A 26837-nucleotide genomic window follows, 5' to 3' on the forward strand; every position below is an offset into this window, starting at 1 on the left:
AATAGTTCTCAGAGCATTTTATGGCATGTACTTGATCCCTAATATTACACACCACAACAACACAATTGCAGTAGGGGATCAAAAAATTGTCATCACTCCAGGGCAATATAATCTGTCCACTCTAAATGCTCAATTACCCAGAGGTGTAGTGCTAAGTCAAAATTCTGTCACTCACAGAGTAGAGATTGTATCTGCTACAGAAACAGTGGATCTGGGTACTATAGGAGAGCTGTTAGGCTTTGAGAACAACACAAAACTTGAAGCGGCCATCAAACACACTGCTATTAATATACCTAAATTCTTAGCCATAGAGACTCTGAATATTCACTGTAATGTGGCCGAGGGTATGATCACCAAATCAAATAGCATAGGCACTCACAACCAAACTGGCATCATTGCAACATTCAAACCTAATTCTGAATTTATGGAGCCAATCATCTACACTCCATCCCCAACATTATATTTTCCTGTGTGCCATAATAGAATAGATAACATTGAATTGATGGTCACTAATGAAAAAGAAGAATTAGTTGATTTTGCTGGAGCCACAACAACTGCTATCATAGAGATTAATATTTAAATAAAAATACATACAAGAAAAAAATGGAAAATATTCAGAGTTATGAGCTACAATCATTCCCCCAAACAGGAGGACATTTGCAAATTTAAATCAACCCAACACAGAGATTGAGGTTGATCTTGATGTAGGGGATGGCTTTATACACCCCCACAGAGCAGATCCATACATCAAATTTGATGTTGTAAAGCTCGATGGAACAGATTATCCGGCAAATTCAAATATAAGATTGGTAGACAATTTTGTGCCGCATCTGTTCTCTGAAATTGAGATCAGAAAGCATGGTGTTGTTATAAACAGAATAGATTATCCCGGCATTACCTCCACAGCTTTGGCCACACTAAAATTATCCAAAACCGAGGCTTCTTACTACAAAATAGGTGGATTTGAGGCTGGTGACAAGATATTATCTAAGAACCACACAGTGCTGTTCCCTATGCGCCTGCTGCCAGGATTCTTTTCAGATTACAAAGATATTATGTGGAAGGGTGGTTTAAGAATCACATTTAGAAGAGCTGCCAATGATAACAATGCTTTGATGAGGTACAGTACATTAAACTCTACAGGAGAAGCTCTGCCCAATACCCTACCTGATGAAGGCAAATGCATTATTCAGACTATGGAGCTAAGAATCCCAGTTGTTGAATATGAAGCCAGTTATGCTCTTAAATACAAAGCAGATATAATAAAAAATCCACAGATTCCTTTACAATTTTATACATATCAATGTGTTCAGAAGCCCGCCGCTGGTACTTATTATGAGTTTGATGCTACAAATTCATTCTCCAGTATACAATATGACATGCCGGATTTTGTGGTGGTACTGTTTCAGACTGGAAGACACAATCATCAGGAAAAAAATCAAGTAGATTTGATAACTGCAACATCAAGAATATATATCTTAAAAATGGCAGAAATGAGGTATTCCCTAGAGAAAATTATAATTTAGACATTTCCAAGGATGATTTTCTTAAATTATATGAAGCATTTACAGCATACAAAAGGGTCACTACTGGCAATACTGACATGTATTACACACAAGATGAATTCAAAGCACAGAGACCCATGTTTGTCATCAACACTTCAAAAAGGAAACAAGTTGTAGTTAATGCCAGGACAAACATTAAAATTATCTGTGAATTCCACGATACACTCCATAATGACACCATATGTAGTGTTATTCTCATAGGTGAAAAATCATATGTTTATGATGTAAGAAATGAGAGAGTCACAGAGCAATTCTAGAAAAATTTTGCATATTACATTTTCTTAATATTAGATAAACAAATTGAACCTGGTATCCAATTGAACTTAAACCGGAAGTAAATATGTGTGTGTGTGTGTGTGTGTGTGTGTGGGTGGGTGTGGGTGTGGGTGTATCTTAGCTTAGTTTTAGGTGTGGGCAAAAAAAATATCAAGAGAGGCATATTTTTAACAAATTTATGGACAACAATCTCACAGAAGTGCCTTTTATATGTGTAGGCAAATCAATCTGAGGGGGCTCATCATTTGTACACTAGGATTCAAAATTCTTAGAATTAAGAGCATATCACACTTGAAGAATTGGGGAATAAGAGCATCTTGGCATAATTTTAAGTGTGGGCAAATCGGGCTGTTTAATTATATGAGCTCATCATTTGTACACTTGTAAGTGGTCCTGGTTGTATATACTTTTACACTACTAGAGATCATATTTGAAATAATAAAATAATAATAACGATACTTTAATTATAACAATAATTTTATAATTAGGCCTAACTGATTTTTCAGGAGGGGAGGAGATAAACTGATCTCCTTGGGATAACACTTTTTGGGGTCAGAATATTATGATCACCCTACTATTAGGGCGCCAGAATATCTAGCTACGGGGCTCTCATTCCATTGTAATTATCATACTCTTACCACGAAAAGGTCTCCCACGTATTATCCGCGGTCCCGGGTTCGAACTCAGGTCAGAGCTCCAAAATTTGGGTGATGACGCAACAGAATGAATATATTTCGGAAAACTTAATAAGGATGATCTGGCTCCTATTGAGAAAGTCTGACAACAGCGGCGATGGGACTCAATGCGCTCAACGAAGAACCCATTGATAGGCTTTTGTCTTCAAAAGGCTGTTGGACTCCATGGCTATGCAGAGCATCCGCGTTACATTGAAAAACTGAAAACTTTCATTACGTGAATTCAAATTAACAATTTTGTAATAGCCTCTACATCCGGTGCCAATCGAAGACCAGTTCTGCCCTTCCTAATCCATTGTTACTTGATTCCACACAAGCTTTATCTTGTTCATGCTTATTAGAATTTGTTTGAAATTCGAGTTCCCGTTAGCACACAGTATGCGAAAGAACTGAGAAGAAGGGAAGATGTAGAATGTTGATTGCAATGCTGAATCCTAAATCATTACAACAGTAACTTCAAAACAAGGTCAAGGTGTCCGCAGAAATTTATCCACGTTGGGCCAAAATCACTTTCAGACATTATGTGCCTATTTGTTAGAATTACTAGGGAAAGCAAGACATATGTTATAAGAAATAAACATTTCCCAATTAATATTAATTAGTAGTATTATAGTATTAGTAGTATAAGTATTACATGACAATTTCGTTGTTTGAGGTTTAAATTACTTTACCTTTTGTTTTAATATTTACACAGAAATGAAACATGAATCATAATTGGACAGTTTTATATGGCCGGGTCGAGAAAAGGATTTGACGTCCTTTGTATCTCATCTTAGGAGATTTTTATCCATACATTAAAAATATTTTTTAAAGAGGGCAAAGTGTGCATGAGCGTAATAAAGCAATTGTATTTCGTGCAAAGCGAAAAAAAATTCTAAATGGGACAGGTGTTGCGCATTGGGAAAGGACACGATTTTATTGAAACTGACAAAATTCATTTAAGTCGCGTGTTTCTTCTAAATAAGAATGAGATGGATGTTACTATTAAGAACGGTTCGCAGTGCGTATCGGAGTGAGCAAGAAATGTATAGTAAATATATTTCTTGGAGAACTGAGTGCCAATTTTAAAGTAATAAGCATAACCTTGAATTTCGTGTCATAGAAACAAATGTTTAGAGTGCGGAGCGAGTAAATCAATTGTTACTAAATACATGGTAAACACAGACAATTTGGTCCAAATTCAACAAAGTATATCTTGTGCCAATTCTCCATACCCGGTCACGTCCCTGGTCATGTATGTATAAGAGTAGTGTAAACTTATTGTTTCTAAGTAATACTTGGTACGAGCCCTTTTTTTATGGATTTAACATCAGTGGTAGCATATTTTGACGATTTTTTGGTGATTTTATAGCGTTTGACGACTTTTCAGTGCAATTTTCACCGCATCTAATTTTTTTCCCACTCATACTTGGTACGAATGCCACGATCTTACGTGATATAACTTAAACTATTCATTTTTTTCGTGCTAAACTACACGAGAGCCTTTACGTGCTTTGACCTACTTTAGAGAGTAGTGTAATCAGACCGTTTCTGCGTCATCAAGTGAGCCACTAGTAGTGTAATCAGACCGTTTCTGCGTCATCAAGTGAGCTACTAGTAGTGTAATCAGACCGTTTCTGCGTCATCAAGTGAGCCACAGGTTTGCCAACCCACGACAATTTCACCATATGATATTTCACAGCTGCAACTAGTGAGTTGGCAACACTGATTAGTTGCTTCACAAACCTCTTGTTCTTTAAACATATGATATTTCACAGGCGAGGCTAACCTACAAGTTACAAGTTGACGGCGTAGCCTTCTATAAGATGATAACTATGCAGTAAGATGAAGAAGACGCCAGCTGGCAATAGCGAGTAGGTGGAACCCAACGTTCTGGCGCAGTCCTTTGACCTACTTTTTTATTTTACGACGTTTTACGGATTAAACTAACCTACAATGAGAGAAAAGTGGACAGAAGAAGCTCTGGTATAACTTTTTAAGCTATTTTCTACCTCCTCCAATTTAGCTCTTATGCTACCTCGTCCTTTGACCTACTTACCTATAAGTCTGTCTCCTCTTACTGTAAGGTCCCTCAGTGTAACTGCTACGACCTGCTAATATTTAGGCGTCTGCTCTCAGCGTAATCTGCCACGACCTAAAAATACGATGTTTTTTTTAAAAAAAAACTCTCATGTGCGAGATCTTCTACAATGTGCCCCCCCGCTACGACGTAACGGGACCTCTCTCTCCTACGATGGTTTTGGGCGCCCCACTGCTACGATGTTTTTCTCCTCATGATGCAAAAAAAAGGTATTGTAGCGGTATTTGAAAATCGACTGTGCTGCGTGAAGGGGAAAAAAATCTTTTCATGTTCACTGAACAAAAATAGGAGAGCGGAAGAGAGTACTTCCTTGTCTTTTCATCGCAAAAACGGGGGCGATGATGTTCAGTTCAGACAAATGGAATTGGGGGACTAATTTTCGGATGTGGATTACGCCACCTCGCATCCCCCTTGTAATCCGAAAAGCTCTGCCGTGGAAACTTCCATATCATCTAGAGCGACTGTTCTGAAGCCGATATTTAAAACTGCTCCGTCACCCTCTCGTTCTTCACGTCGTACGCGAAAGACTTCTCTGCAACCAGCATGACGCTGCACACGGTGTCCTCGGGCAGCGCGTCGTGGAACTCGCAAACGATCTTGATGTTGGTTCGATCGTTGACCACCACCTGCTTCCTCTTCTTCGTGTTGATGACGATTATCGGCCTGTGGGTTTTGCATTCGCTGGATGTGTAGTACATGTCGACGTTTCCCTCTGTGACCCTCTTGTAAGCGGTGTAAGCTTCGTAAAGTTTTAGATAATCATCTTTTGTCATGTCGAGGTTGTAATTTTCGCGCGGGAACACTTCATTCCTGCCATTCTTGAGATAAACGTTCTTGATCTTGCAGTTGTCGAATTTGCTGGAATCTTTTTCCTGATTCTTGTCCCTCCCGGTCTGAAAGAGTACAATGACGAAATCTGGCATGTCGAACTGTATGTTGTTGAACTGCGTCGTCACGTCGAATTCCATGTGACTTCTCGACGCTATTTTCTGCACGCACTGGTAACCGTGAAAGTGAATGGGCACCTGTGGACTTTTCAAGATCTCCGCTTTGTACTTGAGGGCGTAGTTCGTTTCGTATTCCACGATCGGCATTCTCAACTCCATGCTCCGGATGACGCATTTGGCTGCTTAGGGTAAAGTGTTGGGCAGTGGCGTGATACCGTCTGCGTTCAAGTTACTGTATCGCATCAGTGCGTCGTTGTCGTTGGCCGCTCTTCGAAATGTGATTCTCAGCCCTCCCTTCCACATGATCTCCTTGTAGTCCGAGAAGAATCCCGGAAGCAGACGCATGAGAAAGAGCACCGTGTGACTTCTCGTCGATATTTTGGTTCCCGCTTCGAAACCCCACCCCCCGCTTGATAGTATGCTGCGTCCGTTTTGGATAATATAAATGTTCCCACTGCCGTCGACGTGATGACTGGATAATCGATTCTGTCGATGACGATGTTGTGTTTCCTCACCTCCACCTGCGAGAACAGGTGAGGCACGAAGTTGTCCACGAGTATCAAATTTGCTGCTGCGGGGAACGCGTATCCGCTTTCTTTCTTCACCACGTCGAATTGAAGGTAAAGGTCCGCTCTGTGAGGATGACCGAACGCATCGCCTACGTCTACGTCATATTCGATTTCCCTGTTCGCTTCGTTCAAATTTGCGAACGTGCGACGGTTGGGAGGGAAAGATTGCAATTCGTAACTTTCGATTTGTTCCATGATGTATGGTTATTTACTATACGTTGATCTCCACGACGGCCGTGGTCGTTGCACCTGCGAAATCCACCACGTCTCCTTTCTCGTTCGTCACCACCAACTCTATGTTGTCTATGCGGTTGCGACATACTGGAAAATAGATCGGCGAAGAGGGTGTGTAGATGATCGGTTCCATAAATTCGGAACTGGGTTTGAACGTGGCTATGATTCCCGTCTGCTTGTGACTTCCTAACAATCCGTCGGATTTCGTGATCATTCCTTCCGCTACATTGCAGTGTACATTCAGTCTCTATGGCCAAGAATTTAGGAATATTGGTTGCTACGTGTTTGATGCCAGCTTCGAGTTTTGGGTGGTTGTTCTCGAAACCTAAAAGTTCTCCTATGGTGCACAGGTCCACGGTCTCCGTCGCGGACACGATTTCCACTCTGTGCGTGACCGAATTTTGAGAAAGGTATGTGGCTTTGGGCAATTGAACTTGCAAAGTAGAAAGATTGTATTGGCCTTGCGTGACGACGATATGTTCGCTTCCGACGCTAATTTTGTTGTTGTGCTGCGTGACGTTAGGTATGGGGTACATGCTGTAGAATGCACGCAGAGCAATGGATTTAGGATAGACTATATGGTCGTGCAGCGTGAGTTTCAAGATCGAAGATTCGCTCGTGAGATGGAACACGCCCATCGTGATGCTTTAGGTTCCACAATGCTTTCTGGAAATCTTCCACCTGCGGCTTATTTATTTGAGAGAGAAACGCGAGCATGGAGAGACAGAGATGACCGCTGTTCACGTCTCCGAAATTTTGAATGCGTTCGTCGTTGCAGTATATAGGATTGTTCGTTTTCAGATAATGAACTAAATTTGTAGGTGGAACACCTCCGAAAGAATCGAAAACGAATGCTTTGTTGTTATTTGAATTTTTGTGGTAACATATCCAATACGTGCCTGGATTTTCTTGACTGTCCAAGTTGACTACTTCACATTCTCTTCTTTTAACGGTTGAAGGTAACGAGTCGGACATGAAAACGCCTCTGAAGTGTTTGATTTGTAATGGTTTGATCAGAGATTCAATGTCTCGGTTGGTGAGTGCTGTTTCTTTTTTTAAACTTCCTCGGGACGCCCTTCCCTTTCTTCTCCATGGCCAGATTGTGACGTTTCTGTTCTTCCAATTCCGCTTTGTTCTTCTTCGAGTCGATGACGGTTTTCGCGATGGCGGCGCTACCCCCAGCCAAACTTCCAACGGCCCCCAATGCTGCCAGGATGGCCGGGATGATGAATATGAACCCCCCTGTTTTTTTCTGTTTTCGCGAACGCTGCAACCGTCTCATTTGTGGAGTGCTGAGCAGCAATTTCATTCCGTGTCCTTTCGTCAAGCAAGAACGTTTCTTCTGAAGTTGTTTCTTGGTGAGTAACCCATCGAGTGCACACAGCGTTTTCAGATTCGAATATAGTATCTGGTACACGACACCCTTGGGCTTCATGTTTTTTTTATGCTATGTTATCTGGGAAAGAGAACAACTTTTTTCCGCTAGGTTACGGTGTGTGTTATTTATATCGTCTCACTCAACACAACTGAGAATAGGTGGCGGTGTGTTATTTATGTATATGTATTCTGGGAAAGAAAAAGTTTTTGCTTCGCCTAATGCTATCATGTGGTTTACAAGTTCGCCAGTTTCAATGTCCGACGCGTACCAGTCTTCGGTAAATCTTATTCTCCCCTGCCTCCACTCGTGCAGCTCGTCTAACCAATCGTCAATGTTTTTGTCTGCAACTCGAAAGAGAGTCTCGGGATCGGAAAATTTTTCATTCCGCTTATTTCTCGGAGGTGAACCATTAAAATCATTTTGCACGGTGAACGAAATTCTGTCGTTATTTTACACAAGTCTATGAGTTTAGTTACATCCCCGTCGAACGTGAACGTAAATATTTTGTGCAACACTTAGGGAGGAAGTTGAGTTATACAAGTTGTCATTTCTCATGGTATGTTATTTATATATATATATATTCAGGGGGTGTCTGTGATTAAACAAATTCTATTACGTGTTTTGTTTTCTTACCAAGAAGTTCCTTTGTCCCCTTGTACACGATTCGAGTTTTGTTCTCGATTAAAATAGATAGCTTCTCGTCGGATAACATGTTAGCGTATCGATCAGGTAAAAATAGACTGTATTGTCCGTTGAGCAACATACGCACCTTGGGACCATACTGGGTAGAAACAATTGAACTGGAAGTTATCGTGCCAGTCATCACGTCGACGGCAGTGGGAACATTGAAATTATCCAAAACGGACGCAGCATACTATCAAGCGGGGGGTGGGGGTTCGAAGCGGGGACGAAAATATCGACGAGAAGTCACACGGTGCTCTTTCCCATGCGTCTGCTTCCGGGATTCTTCTCGGACTACAAGGAGATCATGTGGAAGGGAGGACTGAGAATCACATTTTGAAGAGCGGCCAACGACAACGACGCACTGATGCGATACAGTAACTTGAACGCGGACGGTATCATGCCACTGCCCAACACTTTACCCGAAGCAGCCAAATGCGTCATCCTGAGCATGGAGTTGAGAATGCCGATCGTGGAATACGAAACGAACTACGCCCTCAAGTACAAAGCGGAGATCTTGAAAAGTCCACAGGTGCCCATTCACTTTCACGGTTACCAGTGCGTGCAGAAAATAGCGTCGGGAAGTCACATGGAATTCGACGTGACGACGCAGTTCAACAACATACAGTTCGACATGCCAGATTTCGTCATTGTACTCTTTCAGACCGGGAGGGACAAGAATCAGGAAAAAGATTCCAGCAAATTCGACAACTGCAAGATCAAGAACGTTTATCTCAAGAATGGCAGGAACGAAGTGTTCCTGCGCGAAAATTACAACCTCGACATGACAAAAGATGATTATCTAAAACTTTACGAAGCTTACACCGCTTACAAGAGGGTCACAGAGGGAAACGTCGACATGTACTACACACCCAGCGAATTCAAAACCCACAGGCCGATGTTCTTCATCAACACGACGAAGAGGAAGCAGGTGGTGGTCAACGATCGAACCAACATCAAGATCGTTTGCGAGTTCCACGACGCGCTGCCCGAGGACACCGTGTGCAGCGTCATCCTGGTTGCAGAGACGTATTTCGCGTACGACGTGAAGAACGAGAGGGTGACGGAGCAGTTTAAATATCGCCTTCAGAACAGTCGCTCTAGATGATATGGAAGTTTCCACGGCAGAGCTTTTCGGATTATAAGGGGGATGCGAGGTGGCGTAATCCACATCCGAAAATTAGTCCCCCAATTTCATTTGTCTGAACTGAACATCATCGCCCCCGTTTTTTCGATGAAAAGACAAGGAAGTACTCTCTTCCGCTCTCCTATTTTTGTTCAGTGAACATGAAAAGATTTTTTATCCCCTTCACGCAGCACAGTCGATTTTCAAATACCGCTACAGTACCATTTTTTTGCATCATGAGGAGAAAAACATCGTAGCAGTGGGGCGCCCAAAACCATCGTAGGGGAGAGAGGTCCCGTTAGGTCGTAGCGGGGAGGGGGCACATTGTAGAAGATCTCGCACATGAGAGTTTTTTTAAAAAAACATCGTATTTTTAGGTCGTGGCAGATTACGCTGAGAGCAGAAGCCTAAATATTAGCAGGTCGTAGTAGATTACACTGAGGGACCTTACAGTAAGAGGAGACAGACTTATAGGTAAGTCATTACAAAAGTAGGTCAAAGGACGAGGTAGCATAAAAGATAAATTGGAGGAGGTAAAAAATAGCTTAAAAAGTTATACCAGAGCTTCTTCTGTCCACTTTTCTCTCATTGTAGGTTAGTTTAATCCGTAAAACGTCGTAAAATAAAAAAAGTAGGTCAAAGGACTGCGCCAGAACGTTGGGTTCCACCTACTCGCTATTGCCAGCTGGCGTCTTCTTCATCTTACTGCATAGTTATCATCTTATAGAAGGCTACGCCGTCAACTTGTAACTTGTAGGTTAGCCTCGCCTGTGAAATATCATATGTTTAAAAAACAAGAGGTTTGTGAAGCAACTAATCAGTGTTGCCAACTCACTAGTTGCAGCTGTGAAATATCATATGGTGAAATTTTCGTGGGTTGGCAACACTGTGGATCACTTGATGACGCAGAAACGGTCTGATTACACTACTAGTGGCTCACTTGATGACGCAGAAACGGTCTGATTACACTACTCTCTAAAGTAGGTCAAAGCACGTAAAGGCTCTCGTGTAGTTTAACACGAAAAAAATGAATAGGTTAAGTTATATCACGTAAGATCGTGGCATTCGTACCAAGTATGAGTGGGAAAAAAATTAGATGCGGTGAAAATTGCACTGAAAAGTCGTCAAACGCTATAAAATGAACAAAAAAATAGTCAAAATATGCTACCACTGAGGTTAAATCCATAAAAGAAAGGGCTCGTACCAAGTATTACTTAGAAACAATAAGTTTACACTACTTATAAATGTCAGTCCATTAGAAACCGAATTCATTGCCTGTGTGCTCACTGAGGGTCTGCTTGAGACGATTCCAGCGGTCAGCTGGGTCGCTCGGAACTTGCTTTTGGCGCGGGCACGATTCGAATGGAAACAGACAACTCTACTAGTGATTTTTGCAGTCTAATTCTCGAATGAATATTTCACTTGCTCTCGTTGCCTTCACGAATTCTATTTAAAGCAGCCCAATAAACAAAGAACGAAATAGCTATATTGGGAACCTTTCAACAACTCCCATATTCGGAAAATAGTAAATATTGTGCCAGAATATTTTCCAATAACAGGTGTTAATTGTATTTTTTGACTGTAAAGGCAAGAATCTAATAAATATCTTCCCACATTTTTCATCACGTTTCAATGAAGTCAAAAATTACAATGTTCGAACTTTCTTGTAATACTTTTCCAGATATCAAAGTTACAAGATGATGTAATTTCTCAATGAAATCTTTGTTACAACATTAATATATTTCTGTCCTTGGAATCAGCATTTCTTAGCTACGGTATAGTAAACGATCATGCAACTTCCCACTCATTAAAATGACTACACTGTTTGCGTGAGGTGAGATCCCGCCAACATAAGTTAGGATTTGAGGAACACAAACAGATGACACGCTCACTCAACAAGAGGCCTTGCATCAGTGGTGCTTTAAAATCTGGGCCGAATAACAATTACAAAAGTCAGATCAAGTTTACGCCATAGATTAAGCTGATGCACTCGTATCCGGACTTAGATTTTCTGTGGTTTCTACAAACGTCTGCAGGCATAGCAGTTTCGTCGTTGGCGAGTATTTTTCAAATATTTCTAAATCAAGCAATTTTCCAAACTAGTCGACATTAAGTGAGATAGAGAGTGTGGGCCCTAACAGCTACATTCGTGCAACGATTTAATATATTTTATTTTACCTTTACATGATTCACATTCATATCATCAATAAGTATTCCACACCTTTCTGACAATTAATATTATAATACAATTACTGAAGTGCAATAATAACATTGGTATGTTGTCTGACTATCAAGGGGTGACCTACCTAGGATTTTATTATTAATTAATTCAATACTTCGAATCAATATTTAGCCATTTGCAGCTTTTTATGACAGGTCTACTCATGAGAAACCGTTGAAGGGAAAAGTGAACTGTGCACCGTATCCGACGAAGAGCAAGAAAATTGTTCGTGTTAACTAACTCCTTTATTACGAAGAATATTTTTTCTAGGATTAATCTCTAACATGCCCACATGTACGTATTCGTTTAGGTCTCTGGTTTGAATGCTTATTTAGAAAGATAAATAACAGAAATAAAAGTTTCATCGATGTAATTAAATGTCAAAAGGATTTGCGCAATGTAGGACAAAGTGAGGAAACCTGATGGAATTTAGTTATTGTCAACGGTGGATTACGGCTGTAATGCTTCATTTCCGTAAAATATATCCTGAAACACGGCATATGCTTAAGTGCACAATCCATTTTCCCTCCAACTACATTGAAATCTAAAGTCTTAAAATATCACCATAAAATAGAGATTGTTCATTTTGTGTTTGTAGGCTTGTTGCACTACGTCTCTGTGTATTAGTAGCGACATGTTTTGTGCTGGAAATGTTTCGTGTGTACAGTCATGGAAAAAAGTTCTTCCCCATAAGGCTTTAATAGGAGCAAGTAATGCAGGAGGGTAGGCATCACATATTGCACCCTTCGATGATCGGGTGATTTTGCCTGTCTTAACACCGAGAAATCTGTTCCACGCGAAGGTCAACATGACAGGAAAGCAAAGAGGGTCACGTGACTATTGGTTACGTCGAGTGTTGTGCTTCTCCACGTCCCCAGTTCTTGATCCACATTGCAGAAAAAGTAGAGCTGCATGCAATATATGAAAATAGGTTGTTTTCAACTACACGCTTAATTATGATTTTCCCAATTGTAAATCTATCAGACGTGTCTCCCGATTTAGTCGGGACAGTCTTTTACTTTGAATTCCTGTTTGTCATAGGCGTAACTTGACGGGAGCAGAAAGGGCATTTGTAACCCCCCCCAAAAAAATTAGGTTTCTTAAAGCTGCTAAAACAGGAATTAAATACTATGATTTGACGCGTCCAAAAAAAGTATTTTATTGAAAGATTTTTCCCAAATACGTAGATAGAAATTTAATACTTTGAAAGTGTCTCAGATTTGTTTATTGTCACAACTTAGTGTGGCACAGGTCTACGACAAAAGTGGAATTTCGTAACAGAAATACGAACCCACTCCTTTTATTTCGTAGCCGATTTCATCTTGAAACTGAAATTAAGAATATTAGTTAATAATGTCATTGGTAAACAATAAAAAAATGTGTTAGACCCAATTCTTTAATACCTTATCATAATCTTTATCGCAAGTTGAAATTTTGTTGTAAGTCCACTGTATGCAAAAAAAAGAGGTAAAGTTCTCACCTGTGCTTGGCGCTACGCCATGAAGGCGTATAGGGGGTGTGGGGGTAACGCCCCCACTTTCTTGATTCGTTCGTGAGTGGGGGTGATGTGATCAGCATCACGCCGCCCCACACTTTCTTGATTCGTTCGTGAGTGGGGGGTGATGTGATCAGCATCACGCCCCTGACCGCCTTTACCACCAGGGTTTCCCCCAGGTACCCATGTCATTCGACGCTGGGTGGGCGCTGGGTCCGCTTCCAACGTTAGAAAAGTTCCCGGGCTTGAACCGGCCGGGAATCGAACCCGGGACCTATAGCATGGTAGTCAGACGCGTTACCGACTGAGTCACCGGCACAGATAGACTAATCTGAAGTGCATACAGTTTAATGTGGGATCCGAACCACTATGTGCGATCACCTGGTATCGTACCCCAGACCCCTTGATTACAAGGCCTTACCACTACGCCATCAGTGAGGCGCACACAATCTTTGTATTTCGACCTTTTTAAACCTATATGTATAATATAAGAGGTTGTTTAACGTTGCTATGCCTCCATGGATTATATTTAGCCAGTATTCGAGCACATAGCGTCAGGTTTCATAGAATATAAGCTTCTCTTCCATGTTTATGGTTTCCTGTCTGCAGTAGAAAAACTGGCAGGTTCCCATTGCTTTTCTTTCAATAGTCTTCCAATGGTTGCATATCATATCACTCAAATTTGATTCATTCGTTGCGAACACAATTCCCGATGGCGGAGTGGGATCGTGGGCGCCTTGTAATTAAGGGATTTCGGGTTCGATACTCGGTGGAGGAACATAGTGGTTCGGATCCCCCTTTAAACTGTAGGTCCATTCACGATTAGCCTAACAGGACGTAAAGTGGACTTAAGACACCAAATCAAGCAACCAACACAATCCCGTTATTGTCCAGATTATCGAATCCAGAACCTTCGTCGCGAATAACATAAGCAGGAAGACAACGTGAAATAACCGAACAGAAACAGAACCTAAAACCTACATCGGATAGATTGGATTAAGTCGACGATACAGCACGGGTTCTGAAATGAAAAAGAATACGAAAGTTGAAGGACCTCTATACGCACCCACTTTTCCTCCACTCAATGGGGAAGATATCCTTCTAGCTGAGAAGCCTTTACGTAGGAGTGCCCTGAGGGAACTTCAAGGCCACGACGATAAAGTGTTCTACGTGCAATGACGGGACCAAATCATACGTCAGATAGCTGTGTTCCTCCTTATTTCGTACGCCAATGATAACTGGAACACGTGACCTCGTCTTTGGTAAAGCAGAAGCCTGCTTGCTTGCCACCATCCTTTAGTTCAGTGACCTTTGCCCGTAGTCAGCAAGAGTGAATGACTCACCAGATACTTGTTGTCTGTGAGGCTACACAAGAATAGATATTTCGTTAGTGGCTGTAAGTATTGTTTCATCTGCAGTTATATCAGTTACCATTTCAATAGTTTCCTTCCTAATGGTTACTTTAGTGATAAACATGTAAATTAGTTCTCGAGAGTGAACGTTTTATCTATTTGAACGGGGGATTTTTATACAGCCTGCATGTATTATTTTTTCCTGAAACAAGAAGAAATTCGAAGACGCAAAAAGAGTTGTATAAGAGTAGTTAACAAAAGGAAAAAAGAAGAAGAAATCGAAAATGTAAATCCTGAAATAAATTATGGTAGAGATCGAGTGAATAACATTTTGTCATGGGGCCTCCTCGATGGCGTAGTGATAACGTCGTCGCCTTGCAATCAGTGGATCCCGGGTTTGATACACGGTGGATGCACATAGTGGTTAGTATCCCACTTTAAACTGAAGGTCGAGTCCAGATTAGCATATCTGTGCACCAAACCAAAACTAAGAAAGAAATTGTCACAGTGTAAGAAAATTTCATGTTCAACCACATACGAAACACAAGGGAATAATATATATTGCAGTTTGGAGTTCACATCTGTAGCATCTAACCAGCACAATTATGAATCGCAACATATCGTATCAGATCCATTTTTATTACATGTATGATAATATAAGAGAAGTAGAGGAAAGAGAAAACCAAGCGAAACACGGACGCCTTCTCCAGAATTTCAAATCTCGTTACATAAGGTTCTGGGTTGGAGTCCCGAACAGGCATGACTTTCTTGTTCTTGCCCTTTTATCTGCTTCATTTCATCATAATTCATCGTTATGGTTTACCTGCAGGGGAAGAATACTGGCAATAATTGCCAATACAAAGCCAATGACAAACAGAACAACTCGATTACGGAGGTGCCAAGAAGAAACGAGACTTGACAGTTTCTCCGTCTCTCGGTTTGTCGAATTGAAAATTGCTCTCCCGTTCTCGGTCTCGATTAGTTAAATATAGAAATCGAAAATGTATGTGAATGAATATACATGTATTTTATATATTCCGGTTTTGTAGGAGATTTCGTGAGAGATGAAATAAGTACTCTTCCATCGTATTTATTTTTATAATTTTTATTCCCTGTTCGATGATCGCGACGATAAGGACGAGTGACCATTACATGAAATTGATGACGAAATAGTCAAACACCCCCGACAAGGACGGTACTCAAACCCGGGAACTTTGGCGACGATATCGAATGTCAATCACTTAATGAGCTTGACCACCGAGCCTGCTTAATGTTGTTTCTGTCAGGTAATTCGTAATAATATCCCACATTCACTATCATTTGCTTCATAATTTATCTTATTGTTGTGATTAACCTGAATTCAAAGAATTAGTTGAAAGGCAAAAATGCAAGATTGAATGTCTCTGATGTTACTTCGTGCCGAATAATATGACGTGGTATTATGATATGAATTTATTAATCATATAATATGCCTATTCATTCCATTGATTGATCCCAATTGAGCACACAAAATATGCTATAATGTCCACTCCATGGAGGAGTGGTTAGCATAGCGCGCTACGATGCCATGGGTCCCTGGTTAGAATCTCGACTTGGGCGTGGGTGTCCTTGGTAAGTGTCCCTTCATCAATTTCATCATAGCATCACTCATCTTCATCGTCGCTATTTGCAAAAATTAAAGAATAGCAAATCTAAATAACAAACATCCAATCATATCGAACATATCTACCGATTTAATTCTATACGGTACCGAATTCCCACTTTATTACTGCATCTTAAGTCATTTTACAGCATCTCAATTGTTTTCCGATTCGAAAACATTTGGAATGTTGTTTTGTGAGTAGTGTAAAAGTATATAGGACTGGGACGAGAAATGATGAACCCCCCTCAGGCAGATTTGCCTACACTTAAAACTTGCTCAACATGCCCATATGAGCTTTTTGCTCAAGTGTGGTACTCCGTCTAATCCAAGATTTTTGTAAAAATGCCCTCGGGAAGTTCCTGTGAAATGATGAGCCCCCTCAGATTGATTTGTCCACACTTACAAAAGGCACGTCTGTGAGATTGTTGTCCATAAATTTGTTAAAAATATGCCCCTCTTGATATTTTTTTGCCCACGCCTAAAACTAAGCCAAGATATATATATATATACACACACACACACACACACACACCCACACATATATACTTCTGGTTTAAGTTCAATTGGACACCAGCCTCAACTCATATATCTAGTACTAAGACAATGTAATATGCAAAAATCTTCTAGAATTGTTCTGTGACTCTCTCATTTCTTACATCATAAACATATGATTTTTCACCTATGAGAATAACACTACATATGGTGTCATCAGGGAGTGTATCGTGGAATTCACAGATAATTTTAATGTTTGTCTTGTCATTAACCACAACTTGTTTTCTTTTTGAAGTGTTGATAACAAACATGGGTCTCTGTGCTTTGAATTCATCTGGTGTGTAATACATGTCAGTATTGCCAGTAGTGACCCTTTTGTATGCTGTAAATGCTTCATATAATTTAAGAAAATCATCCTTGGAAATGTCTAAATTATAATTTTCTCTAGGAAATACCTCATTTCTGCCATTTTTAAGATATATGTTCTTGATGTTGCAGTTATAAAATCTACTTGAATTTTTTTCCTGATTATTGTGTCTTCCAGTCTGAAACAGTACAACCACAAAATCCGGCATGTCATATTGTATACTGGAGAATGAATTTGTAGCATCAAACTCATAATAAGTACCAGCGGCAGGCTTCTGTACACATTGATATGTATAAAATTGTAAAGGAATCTGTGGATTTTTTATTATATCTGCTTTGTATTTAAGAGCATAACTGGCTTCATATTCAACAACCGGGATTCTTAGCTCCATAGTCTGAATAAGACATTTGCCTTCATCAGGTAGAGTATTAGGCAGAGCTTCCCCTGTAGAGTTTAATGTACTGTACCTCATCAAAGCATTATTATCATTGGCAGCTGTTCTAAATGTGATTCTTAAACCACCCTTCCATATAATATCTTTGTAATCTGAGAAGAATCCTGGCAACAGGCACATTGGGAACAACACTGTGTGGCTCTTAGATATAATTTTATCACCAGCCTCAAATCCACCTATTTTGTAGTAAGAAGCCTCGGTTTTGGATAATTTTAGTGTGGCCAAAGCTGTGGAGGTAATGCCGGGATAGTCCACTCTGTTTATAACAACACCATGTTTTCTGATCTCAATTTCAGAGAACAGATGCGGCACAAAATTGTCTACCAATCTTATATTTGAATTTGCCGGATAATCTGTTCCATCGAGCTTTACAACATCAAATTTGATGTATAGATCTGCTCTGTGGGGGTGTATAAAGCCATCCCCTACATCAAGATCAACCTCAATTTCTGTGTTGGGTTGATTTGAATTTGCAAATGTTCTCCTGTTTGGGGGAATGATTGTAGCTCATAACTCTCAATATTTTCCATTTTTTTTGTATGTATTTTTATTTAAATATTAATTTCTATGATAGCAGTTGTTGTGGCTCCAGCAAAATCAACTAATTCTTCTTTTTCATTAGTGACCATCAATTCAATATAATCTATTCTGTTATGGCACACAGGAAAATATAATGTTGGTGATGGAGTGTAGATGATGGGCTCCATAAATTCAGAGTTAGGTTTGAATGTTGCAATAATGCCAGTTTGTTTGTGAGTGCCTATGCCATTTGATTTGGTGATCATACCCTCGGCCACATTACAGTGAATATTCAGAGTCTCTATGGCTAAGAATTTAGGTATATTAATAGCAGTGTGTTTGATGGCTGGTTCAAGTTTTGTGATGTTCTCAAAGCTTAACAACTCTCCTATAGTACCCAGATCCACTGTTTCTGTAGCAGATACAATCTCTACTCTGTGAGTGACAGAATTTTGAGTTAATACTATACCTCTGGGTAATTGAGCATTTAGAGTGGACAGATTATACTGCCCTGGAGTGATGACAATATTTTGATCACCAACTGCAATTGTGTTGTTGTGGTGTGTAATATTAGGGATCAAGTACATGCCATAAAATGCTCTGAGAGCTTTTGTTTTGGGATATACTATATCATCATGTAATTTGAGTTTCAATATTGAATTTTGGCTGGTGAGATGGAATACCCCCATGATGTTTTAAATACCACAAGGCCTTTTGAAAATCTTCAATTGATGGTTTATTTATTTGAGACAGATATCTGAGAACAGATAAACACAAATGTCCACAATTAACATCTTTGAAGTTTTAAACACGGGCATTATTGTAATAAAGATTAGCTGATTTTAGATATTTTACTAAATTTTCAGGTGAAACACCTCCAAATAAATCAAACACAAATGCCTCATCTTTTAAATATTTAAGATAACAAATCCAGTGAGTGCCCTGATTTTTGTACTTATCCAAATTAACAATGCCACACTCTTTGTTGAGTGGTTGTTCTGGTAAAGAATCAGACATGTACACACCTCTAAATTTTTTGATGCCCAGTGGCTTGATTAAAGCTTCAATATCTTGGTTTGTAAGCGGCACTTGTTTTTTTAAACTTATTCATGGCTCTCTTAACACCTTTGCCTTGTTTCTCCATGGCCAGGTTATGGCGCTTCAATTCATCTAATTCTGCCTTATTTTTCTTGGCATCTATTACTGTTTTTGCTATGGCAGCTGATCCCCCAGCCAAGCTCCCAACAGCCCCAAGTGCTGCTAAGATGGCCGGGATAGTAAATATAAATCGACCCACATGTGATTTTTCCTGGATTGCTGTAATTTCTTTAATTGGGGGGTACTAAGCAACAATTTCATACCATGGCCCTTGGCAATACAAGAGCTTTTTTTCTTGCGCTGCTTTTTGGTTAAAAGACTATCAATAGTTTTAAGAGATTTAAGACCTGCATAAGGTATTTGATACATAACACTCTTGGCCTTCATTCTAGGTTTATTATATACATATTCACAGCCCCCACCCCAGTTTTTGTTTGGTGTTCATAGCTATGGTGGTTCCCAATGCTGCTATTCTTTCACTTAAAGAAGCATCTTTGCTTACAAATCTACCAAATGCAGCCTCTTCTAATTTCTTGTCTGCAACATGTCTCCTGTCAAAATCAGAATGTGTGTTGTATGCTATGTCATGGTCTCTACAAGCAGCATCTAGGGGATTAACACCAGGATCACCTCTGTTTAATCTATGCTCCAATTTTGTGCCTGGACCACAATACTGATAGCCTGGAATGTGTAGTTCAAATGGCAGCTTGTTTATAATGTCATTAACCAACACCCGACCCTCAGAAATATTCCAAAATTTAGGTGGTAGAGTATTAATAATTTTTATAAGATATCCAATCCCCTTAGTGTCATTCACTATAAAATTAGACAATTTTGTGCTTATCATGTCCATAATTCCAACCTTTTCATTGTAAAAATTGTTGTTGCCAGCATTTTCCTCCCCAGCTATCACCAATAACCTATCTACAAGTTTCCTGACATCATCAACCCACACAAATTATTTAGGCAGGGTGTTGTATTGTTTGATTCCACTGCCTGTCTTGATCTGTGACCATATGGGCTTGATTAAATTGTTGTATTTTGCTCCACTGCTAGACTTGACTCTTTTTTGTGTGGGATCATTGTTCTGGTATAGAGCATCTGATTTTATTAATATTTCTTTGTAATGCTCATAATCTTGATCTGTATAGCTGCCAGGCCTTTTCCTAGTCATCAGTTCCCACAATCCAGGTGTGCCAAGATATTTAACAAAACCACCTTTTTCTCCAAGATGAGATTCTGAATATACAATTATATCATCTCCCATAAATGTTACTCTGAAATTGCCAATTCTATGTATGATGCTACCATCACGCTCTGTGTCAGCATATAAGCCAAAGACCTCATCTTTGTTGTCTTTAGGTGTGCTTAAATATTTTTGAGCAAGAAGACCCAATTCAATAGGATCCTGAGTAGCTTCAATTCTTCGAGGAGCAACAGGACTAGGTGTATGAATACTGGAAAGTGGGGTGATTGGATAATCTAATATTTTCCTTGCAACTACAAGTACAAGCTCTGTGATCAAATTTTGATTTTGCTCTGTAACAGTTTTGATATTTTTACCTAATTCACTAATAGCATCAATAATAGGCTGTTCTGTTTGTTTGTGTTGTTCATAAATTCCTCGGTTCTCTGATTTCCATCCCTTAAATCTTTTTACAAGATAATCTCTTAATTTAAGATCATCAATGATTGGCCTTTTCATGGTTATTTATATATGTTTCAATGTCTAGAAAATTGTTGATTTTATTTCTGTATTTGCCACTATTGGGTTTTCATTGTGACAAACCCATAACTGTCCTGGTTCCAGCACCTACTGCAAAACTTGGAAAAATCATTGTAGCTCAAGTCCCCACCTACATATTCATCAGGTATGTGTTTGAGGTTGGTATGATCTTGATGAAACACACATATAAAATTGCTGTTGTCTCGGATCAGCTGCTTCGGTATTTTAGAAAAAGTCTGTGCCAGGTAGAAGCAATCAATGTTTTTGTGTCGGCCCTGTGTAAAGAAATTTTTAACCTTGTTTTGATTATCCAGTATAATGTCATCAAACACAACAACAGAATTATCGAGACATTCATGGAGTGGCTTAACATCTGATTCAAAAGTGGCAATATCCAATCCATCATATAGCTTCATCAGCTGCTGATATTTTAATTGTTCCAAGCTCTTAGAGAAAACATACAAGTGCCTGTTTTTCCAGTCTAACCAGTTGGGTGCCAATAAAAAATTATCAATCATTAGTGTAGTTTTACCACAAGCTGATGGCCCAACAATAAGACATCTAATATTATCAGGCAGCAACTTGCCATTTCTCTTAATCTGCTTTTCAGGTTCTGGCAGCCTTTTTATAACATCCCAGGTGCTCATATTATCACTTTGTCTGCATCGATCCAGCTGTGTTCTGGAAGTCCTAGCCATTTGACAAATAACTTGTTGCCTTTTCTGCGGATGATTTTTTCTATGAGATATGTGTCAGGCTGTTTAGTTTTGTTGAGTTCTTCTTCATAGAACCGGCCTTTGAGAATTTCTCCTCGGTGGTCTTTTATTATATATGTGTTAAGGGTCCCAGGTTTAACTTGAACCACTGTAAATAATTCAGTGCTCCAGTTTCTTGTAAAGCCTCTTTTGAATAAGTGCTTATATTTGCTGATTCTTACTTGATCACCCACCTTATATTTGGCTTTTCTTGTTGTTGGCTGGTATCTAGGATAATAAACAGTCCTGATCAATTCTTGCTCATCAGATGAAGTTACTTCAGAGGGTTTCATGTTGATTGTGGAATGGACCGAGTTGTTATATTTATGTAGAAGTTCTGGAAGAATATTAAGCCATTTATAATTACCTTGAAGTGTAAATTGTTTATACATAAGATTTTTTAGGGTTTTGTTGAATCTCTCTACAATTGAGGCTTTGAGATCACTGTAACTCGAGTAATGTTTTATTGACTGGCTTTTAATAAATTGTTGGAACACAGAATTATAAAATTCTTTGCCATTATCTGTTTGCAAATAGCGCGGTGATCTTCCACTCTGATTGATGATTGTCCTGAAGGCTTCTGTAACACATTTTCCAGTCTTGGATTTGAGTGGCACAGCCCAGGCAAATTTTGAAAATGTGTCTATTACAGTGAGTAGATACTTGTAGCCCTTGTTGATTTTGTCTAAGTTTTTCAGCTGTCCACTTGCCATCTCAATCAACTCGCTCTGCCATAAATCATCTATGCCTTTTGTGACTACTGGCAGTCTCTTATAATTATGTCTGGCTTGTCTGTGTAATTCATCAACAATAATTTGTCTAAACATAATATGAAAACAAGATTATTGCAACTATGGGGTGTTCAGCAGGTGATACTACAGGATTTTCTAAATATAATTTGTCTCCTAATTGTATATGAAAATCCAGAGAGCCATCATCTTCAGCATAAGATGTTTCTAATGTATTGGGATCTGTAAAATCCTCTAACTCTACAATGGTGATTTTTGTTTGTTGTCAGCATTTGTTATTGATAAGGTGGGGTAGTGTTGTGCCTGTGGTTGAAGACAATTTTTGATCTTGATTGGTCTCAGTGTGCCCCCAACAAAAAACTGGTAATACAATTGAGCAGGGGACAGCATATATATTTTGCCACCTGGTGTAAATGGTGAATCATATTCTTTGTTGGGGATGCTGTACAATTCAAGAATTACTGTATGTTTTGGATTCTCGATTATGCAGGTTATTTCTTTTTCTGCTGCAAGCAATCTACTTGTTACAGATTCAAGGTGCTCATTGATAGTCCTAACAACATCATCATGGCCTGGCTTGATCTTTATGTCCACAACAAGTTTCTTGTATTGTTGCACAATCTCTTGAAGCTGGGTGGCAAAAACAGACATAGCATTTGCTTGATTGGATTTCATGGTCCCTAGCTGTTGCTTGATATTAGCTACAATTTGTTGCAAATTTTCAATAACTGCCAATTTTGAATTTTGAGCAGTAAGATCATTGACCTGTCTTCTGATATCCTCAAACAGGGCATGCAGTTCATTAATATGTTGATTAGTTGGTAGAGTGGCCACTGTCTGAGTAAGTTGTTTGATCTCTGTCTGGATATTCTTGATATCTTCTGATTTCAATATGCGATTCACAGCTCTCTTAATATTTTTAAGTTCCTGTGATGTAGGCAGGTTTTTTACAGTATTTTGCAAAGATTCAAGTGCCAATTTCACATTATTTAATTCAGAAGCATCAGCCACATTTTGCATAGCATTTTGGAGCAGGGCTATATCTGCCTGAGTGTATGTTGATTGTTGTAAAATTTCAAGTTTTGTTTGGATATCATCGATCAAGTTATGAAAATGAGATAGCTCAGATTCAGTGTTGAGGTTTTCAAGCTTTGTGATCTGTTGCTGGACACTGACAAGTGTGTCTACAATACCAGGCAGGCGGGATTCTTGTACATTTGTCAAATCACTTTGCACTGCTGTGATTGTATCCTCAAGATGGGTTATGGTACTTTGAATTTTTCCAAAATCTTCATATGTTTCAAGTTGCAGCTTGATATTTGCAACACTCCGAGTTATTGCACTCAAAGCATCAGAAGATGGCAAGTTGTTCATAAAATTTTCAAGTGTCTCAATTTTTTCTTTAACCTCGGCTATGGCATTGTTCAAGGGGTCCAGATTAGGTATCTGGAGTGATTGAATCTGTTCTTTTAGAGTGGAAATCACTAGATCAAAATCTTCTTGTGATGTTATGCTTTTGACAATTGTTTGGAGCTGTGTCTGGACATTATTTATCTGCTCTTCCAATTGCTGTTTCAATTGCTCAGAGTTGGTGGCCTGGGTCTTAAATTTGGCTTGAAGAGCTGCTACAGCTTCTTCTAAACTTTGAAAATTATCCAATGTGGCCAAATCAGTATATTTCTGAAGCAATAATTTGAGTTCTGAGTCAATTTTAAGAAGAGGGTCCATGCATTGTGTTTGTAAATTTGTAATTTCTAGTTGAAGACTGGCATTGAGTGTGGTTTGTGAAGCTTGTAAATCACTTCTTAATTTCTTGACTCTGACATCACGCATCAGAATCTCATCACTGTGATCTTCATGTCTTGTATGGCCAAATATATCATTAGGCATTTTTGTTTTAATGGTTATTTATTATTGAATATCTGATTCTTAATTCTATAAAAAAGGTATAAGCTTGTCATAGGATCCCGGGACCTCAATATATAAGGAGTCACCAGCAGAAACAGTATATACAGTGCCAGAAATCTTGTTTGAGTGCTTAATTCTATAAATATTTCTCCCTACTGAAATCTTGACATTGCCCTCAGGGCTTGTAATAAATTGCAATTGACCACCTACAGGTAATTGGTAATGATTTAAATTATTGTTAAATATGTACAATGTTTTACCTGTTTCATCATCAACATCTGTAAGTATGCTGTTCAGATGAATAATTAACAAAGCACTTAGTTTAGATATCATATCAGAAGAGGGTTGTGGTGTTAGCAGGTCCATAATAGCCTGTTTTTTGAACCCAAATAAGTTCATAGGCATGTTTATTTATTTCAAATCATGCTTTGTAATTGGGCATTGATTACCACTTTTCAAATCACAATGACCCCATGGTAGAGTATGTATGCCTCATGATAAAATGCATCTCTTATCATCATGTGGATCCAGAGCCACTTTTCTTACAATATTTGTAGTCAACAAGTGATCCACACTCTGAATTCTGGATTCTGATTTTCTGATTGTGCTACATAATTTGAGGCAATTTTGTAATCTTCAAATTCAAGCTCATTGTCTACAGTCACTCTGCCAATGCCCTTGGCCTTTTTGGCAACAGCGCCACTACATGTTTCAAAACTGTACATCTTGGCCCTTAACCCAGCAAATGCCACAATAACATCACCAAGTGTCTCATCTTTTAACTTGCCAGGTACTTTTTTGTTGTGGTGTTGAATTTTTGAATGTTCACTGGTATCAAAATATTTAAACAATTCAGGCTGTGCTATATCTTGATAAACATCTTCTGTTTGAATATCAAGAACAAAACTATCTGTGTCCATGTACATCAGTTTTACACGATCCTTATAAAAAGGCTTCAACACATCATAATACAATTTTAACATGTGTAATTTGGTCAATTCCAATATCACAGCCCTACATAAATAGGCTTATCAAACTTAATCTTTGTTTTTTTTTTCATGTTGAAAAGTGCCATATTTTCATCATAAATTCTTCTGTAATTGAAGTTGGGCTTTGCAATCAATTTTTTGCTCCGGCTGGGGTCAGTAATTATTTTAACATCAATATGTTTTCTGACATTTTCTATTGTTTTGCCATACACAGAATTGACCATCAATTTAAACAAGGTCTTATCAAATTGGCTCATTGCAGATGTTCGAAGCTCTGTGTTTGTATCAATATATGGCTTCAACCATCTTGAGTGCCTGAACCTAAAAACTTTTCCAACTTTGGTCACTTGAGCACCATGATTCATCAGGAACTGGAGGTTTTTGTAATATAAGACATAATCCTGTTTCGGCTCCAGAGTCATCATCAATTTCTTCTGTTTAGAGCCAGGTGAACACTGAACCTCAGGAATTGGGGGCAGATCAGAAAATATTTTGTGTAAATTATCTGGAATTGTCAGATCAACTTCTAAGAACAGGCCATAGTTACTGTCATCAAAATCCTTAAGATCTTCAATATTGAAATATTCAACCCACTCAAGCCCTGCATATGGCAATTTATCCATCATAGCATAACCATAGAGGCTGTTGGCATCTACATACAGTATATAATTTGATGGCAGTGCTGGATCATAATCAGGAATATATTTGTTATTTGCTCTGGCGTATCTCTGAGAACATTGCACCATGCCTCCTCTTATACATTGTTCCATAAACAGATACATATCTTGATCCTGGATCAGATCCAATTGCATTTTAGTGTTTAAAAACATTGCAGACCATGCTAGGCCCGGAGCACTGTAAAAATACATTGGATCCAGTTTATAATTTTGCATGGAAGATTTTCTAAATGCCTGAAGTATATCAGCTAAGAGAGTGACATCAAGTTTTAAATATGCCTTGTGATAATCACCAAATGTCTGGCATTTTAAATTGTTCCACGTCAACTGGGCATGGTGATAATCATCATCAGTGATTCCAGATGCTCTGATTTTGCTGTAAAACTCTTGTTGTGGTGGCAGAGAACACTCATCAAATTTAGAAAAATCTGTAACATAATCATATGGATATACACCCTTCCGCCTAATTAATTTCAGCTCCTTGATTGATTGATTGATTTAGTTTATTTTACTTCGCGTTTTGTGCCTCTTGGCTAATTTCCGAAGATGGGGATGAGTGATGAAATGATGAAATTGATGAATGGACATTCACAAACAACCAAGCCCGACCAGGATTCGAACCCGGGACCCTTGGCGTCGCAGCGCGATGTGCTAACCACTCGGCCACAGGGTTGGGCATAATTTCAGCTCCTGATTTGGAAACAAAGCACATGTGATTTTGAATTGATCATCAGATAATTGAGTGGCCAGTGTAGCCAGGCTAGCAGACAGAATTCTGTATGAATCAAGAAATCTTAAGTGAATAGGAACACTATTAACTTTAATTATTTTGCTAATGGCAA

The sequence above is a fragment of the Lepisma saccharinum genome, chromosome 22 (genome assembly GCF_977018435.1).
Source record: "Lepisma saccharinum chromosome 22, izLepSacc3.1, whole genome shotgun sequence".
Lineage (NCBI taxonomy): Eukaryota > Metazoa > Arthropoda > Insecta > Zygentoma > Lepismatidae > Lepisma > Lepisma saccharinum.